The sequence below is a fragment of the Galeopterus variegatus genome, unplaced genomic scaffold (genome assembly GCF_000696425.1).
Source record: "Galeopterus variegatus unplaced genomic scaffold, G_variegatus-3.0.2 Scaffold11790, whole genome shotgun sequence".
Classification (NCBI taxonomy): domain Eukaryota; kingdom Metazoa; phylum Chordata; class Mammalia; order Dermoptera; family Cynocephalidae; genus Galeopterus; species Galeopterus variegatus.
Window position 1 is genome coordinate 25,213 of NW_007737901.1, and position 5,284 is coordinate 30,496.

The 5,284-nt window shown below is 38.0% G+C and overlaps 1 pseudogene; it reads left to right on the forward strand.

Annotated features, from left to right (window-relative positions):
• Window positions 1-2,300: 2,300 nt before the first annotated feature.
• LOC103610786 overlaps window positions 2,301-5,284 on the forward strand; it is a 16,703-nt pseudogene continuing 13,719 nt past the window's right edge.

Sequence of the window (5,284 nt, forward strand, 5' to 3'; positions counted from 1 at the left end):
CATGTACACTATACCACCAATTCTAATATTGCACTAGTAAGAAAATGCATTCCCAAATCCAGCTCTGGATGCCAAGAGGTTGAATTTCTGCCTTCACTCTTCCTCCACAGTCCCTGACAATTGCTGTCCTTCACAGGTGGACAGATTAGATGCTCCAGCCAGGTTGCTGTCACTCTCAACCATTCTGCATAAACTAAAATTAACTATGGGCATTGGCATAAGAGAAAGTAACTCTCCCTAGGCCACTCATTCCTCAGGGTGTCCTGAATAGAGCATTGACTCAAATTTGTTGTATCCAAAAGTCAGTGATAAATCTCAGGTTAAATCTCAGAGTTCCATCACCTTGCATATCTCGTCTCCCAAGAGTCAGTGGTACCATCTGTTCAGTCATTGGAACAAGACTTCAAAGCATTCACTCTCTTCAAGCTGTTTGCCCTCATCTAGGCACTGAGATAAATCTCTTGACAGTGACAATGTCCTTCAGATAGAATTTTAAATAAATGTTTCCATCTTTTATCTTTTTTATTTTAGTATCTGTAGTAGATTTTTTGCAAAACTGTCCACCATTGCTACCCTTCCTCTAATCACACTCTTGGGTAGCCCCCACCCTGCTGACTCTGATCTCGGCCATATAACTTCACTGACCAGTGGGACAACTGGAAATGCAATGCAAAGATTTGAAGAGTGCTCATGTATTGGGGCTTACTCTATCTATTCTTAAAACTCTACTATCATGTGAGGAAGCCTGGTCTAGCTTGCTGGGTGATGAGTCACGTGACCCAGCCACCCCTGCTGCCCCACCTGGCAGTCTGCCAATTGCTTGGTATATTTGTGAGGTCATAGACAATTCCATCACCTGTCAATCTGCCAGCAGATGACAGACCCATGAGCAAGCTCAGCAGAGATCATCCAAGCTGAGACACAGAAAGAGAAAGACAGAGAGAGAGACAGAGAGACAGAATGTCTGTATAGAACAGTTTTTACATTAAAACCTAACACACACACCCTTACCCAAAATAAAATTTTCAGGAAGCACTACTTACTGAAACTACCTGACACAATTTGAATTTATTCTACTCTTCCTACTATATACAAATTTTAAGAATCCTGGTCACATTTCAGTAAATTGTTTTTTCCACCCACTAATGGATTTCAAAAAGCACTGGTGGAGAGGAATCGGGGGTGGTGCTGGGGGAAATAAAGGTAGACAAAAATCAAAAAAGCTTGGACTTTTTCTCTTTGCCATGAGAGCCAGGGACGGATATGTATCAGAAAGAGGACATAATAAGACACCTTTTGTTCTCCTGCTTCAGCAATGATTGTTCTGTCCCTTTCATGAAAGGGAAATTGTGAATCCCCTAAGATAACTGAAAGTCTTGGTGAAAATGAATTGAGAACAAGAATGCTAGTTAAGCAGAAACAAAACACACAAACTGAGGAGATATGAGCAGATCAAGATGATTTTAGCTATTTGTAGAGTTTATAACACACAAGGCTGTTTCTCATGTAGAAGTAACGGTGCTTAGGTCAATATGCATCGGCAGAGATGCTGCATTGTGCATCCCTGGCCAAAGCATCTAGCCTACCCTAACATTCTTTCATTTGTTCAAGAAATATTTATTGAGTGCCTAGTAGAGCTAGTAATAGTGCAGTGAACAAAAGATATGAAATTCCATGCCTTCATGAAGCTCCTATCCCAGTGGGAGAAGGCAATTTTTAAAAAATGAGTAAATTATAAAATGTGTTAGATGGTGGTCAGTGTTAAGGAAAGGAGGAGGAAACAGTGATTGGGGGTATTGGGGGAAGGGCCGCAATTTTAGATAGGGGTGGCCAGAGAAGGTCTCACTTAACAGTGACAGTAGTGAGTAGAAGTCCTAACCCAAATACCTTTGAATGCAACCTTATTTGGAAATAGAATCTTTATACATGTAATCAAATTAAGAGCATAATGTTTTTGAGGTGTATCCATGTTGGTGCATGTATCAGTAGTTATATTATTGCTAAGTAGTACTATTGCCTAAATATAGGATAATATATATATCTAGTCATCAGCTGATGGACAGTTGGGTCGTTTCCAGTTTTGAGCTATCCATGTTGGTGCATGTATCAGTAGTTATATTATTGCTAAGTAGTACTATTGCCTAAATATAAGATAATATATATATCTAGTCATCAGCTGATGGACAGTTGGGTCGTTTCCAGTTTTGAGCTATTAGGAATAAAGCTTCCAGGAATATTCATGTAAAAGTCACGTGTGGACATATCTTTTCATTTCTCTTGGGAACATGTATTGGAGTGGGATGGCGGAGTGGGATGGTAAGTCATATGTTAAATTTTTTAAAAAGCCACCAAACAATTTTCCAAAGTGACTGCACCATTTTACATTCTCCCCAGCAGCATATGAGTTCCAGTTGATTCATGTCACAGCCAGTGCATGGTACGGTCAGTCTTTTGGATTTTAGATATTCTGCTAGTTATGTAGTAGTTTCTCATTATCATTTTAATTTTCCTTTTCCCCATCATTCACGATGTTAAGCATCTTTTCAGTGTACACAGGGCATTCATTCATCTTCCTTCGAGGAGTGTCTGTTCAAATCTTTGGCCAATTTTTGTGGCCTTATCGAGGTATAAATCACATATAATAAATAGCACATGCATAAAGTATGCAGTTTGCTGACTTTTGACAAATTCATACCTATAAAACCATCAGTGATATTCCTTCAAAGGGTTTTTTTTTTCTCAAGAGAGTGTTGGGCTGTGTTCTAGAAAACATTTAAGTTACTGAATGATTACTTGACCCTTTTGAGGCTCTTTTTGATCCCTTCTGGGATCTCTACTCAATGCCCAGTGTTCAACAGGACACTCCACTCGGATTGGTGAGAACACTTATGCCTCCAGCACTGTGGGGGATCTGGGAATTACTTAACTTAGAGCTCTCTTGTGGTTCTTTCCCCAACCTTGTAGTTACACCATATGCATTTGTGTAATGCAGTGATGATTTAGCATTCAGCAAAAAGCTCAAGGAAACCTATATGTAGATTTCTGTAGCTCTGTCTCTTCATAGCTCCCTCCTCTCTGATTCTCTGCCCTACAACTTGTAGACACTTTAGCTCCTCAAACTCTGGTCTTTGTTTTCTCAGCTCAGAAAGACTACGTGCTTTACCTAAGATCCCCCTTATTAAATCAGGGTCTAAAGAGTGCCTCCACACAGAAATCCAGGGCAAGCATTGAGCTCACCTTTTCTGAGGGATTGGAATCTGAATTACCAATTGTCCACTGTTTGGAAACTGTGTTTTTCCCTATATATATTCTGTCCAGTTTTCCAGCTTTTTACAGCAGAAAGGTTAGTCCAGTCCCAGTTATTCCAGCCAGCAACAAAAATCTCGTTTGGATTTAAGTGTCATTATGAGCACAGATTTAAATATATTTTTTAAAGTTATTATCCTCTTTTTGCCAATAGATGTCTCACCAAGCTGGCTTCCATGTCTTTTGACACATTCTGTAAAGTTATAATAGCTTCCTGGGTTCCAGCTAGATGGTTCCAGTTTGTCATCACTTTACCTGTCCCAGATCTAGAATCAGACATTTCCCCATGTTTTCTTTTATTGGGAAATGGTACTTAAAGACCACACTGTGGTCACTAGGAGGGCTCACTGCTGCAGGCCTTATCAGTGACCCAGGCTAGAAAATAAGGGGTTGTTTTGTTGTTAATGAAGAAACTCATTATGAGATCTGTAATGAGTTTAAGGCAAATTCAGGACTGTGGAGTTTTTATTCAATCTCTTCAATCTGACACCTCAATATTCTTTCTCTTACACTAGTAATTTTGGTCTCAATGATATAAGTATTTATTTATCACACAATGTACACACAAAAGTCTCAGATGATCAACAGAATATCTAATGCTATATCAACACTGACTACTGCAGATGCTTGAATTTATTTTAAAGCTATTTTTAACCATAAAGTAAATCCCACTAGAGATGTAATCAAATTTTGAAATTGCTTGAAATAATCCTCTATTTGGTTATACCATAATCCCACCACACATGGTTAAGTTTATTTCTTCCACTGTGATTTCAATTTTTAGAAATTGCTGTTTTGTAAATTTGATATTTCCTCGTAATATGTAAGACATCTTCCTGGTTCCAGAGGTTGAATCTATAAAGTAAGGTATATTCAGAGATATTTAGCTTCTCCCCCCATGCCCCTCACCTTGTTTTCTCACTTTACTTATACTTATATATAACCCTTCTGTTTTGTTTGTGTTTATATCATAAATACACATATACATAAACATACAATTTATATCCTCACCCCCATTTTCTTAAACTATACATGCTTTTCTGCACTTCAATTAATTGACTGGTTTTAGTCCAGGATCCCTGCATAGCTGTTTATAAACATATTTCTCGTTACAGCTGTGAATATACTGAACTTTATTCAACTAGTGCCCTATTGATTTACATTTAAGTTTTTACACTTTTTTATGTAACTTTCTTTTTGCCCAAGAGTAATTTTAGGTTCTCTTTTAAATTTTATGTAAATTTTGGATCTAAAGACAACAGGAATCTCTAAAGATCAGTTTGGAGATAACTGATAAAGGGAAATACAACCTGTTTATGTCTTATTTCAACTTAACAAGTGCTATCGATCCCGTGCTATGGCAAAAGCAGCATCCTAGGTGGACACCAAGATAAAGAGCATCATCCTGTCCTAAAGGGCACCAGGTGGGTTAAAAAAAACATAGGCAATTGTGTAATGAAAGGCGGAACGAGATCAGCGTTACAAGAGAACTATAAATGAGAAGATGGAGAAAAACGTGGTGACTTATAGTTGAGAATTAGATAGTAATTCATAATGTAAGACTTATCCTTTAAAAATTTGCAAAAATTTTGACCAAACACACACAGTGGAGAATGAGAACCAAGGAAGAATCAAAGGCATGAGCACAGATGTGTTCACGGGATATGAAAGGTGAAGCTTGGAAGTCAAAGGGAAGTGTTAAGAGATGACATAAAGCAAGTACAACGTTAGGAACATAGACTTGGGAATTAAACACTGGAACCCAAGCCCTGGTCCCATCACTTACAATGTGACCTCAGCAAGTTCACGTAATGTGTTGCTAAATCATGCTTACACTGGATCAAGCATTGGTCTGAGTGTCTATTTTTATGCCAGTACCATGCTGTTTTGGTCACTATACCTTTATACTGTAATTTGAAGTCAGGCAGTGTAATGCCTCTGGCTTTATTTTATTTTATTTTATTTTATTTTATTTTAT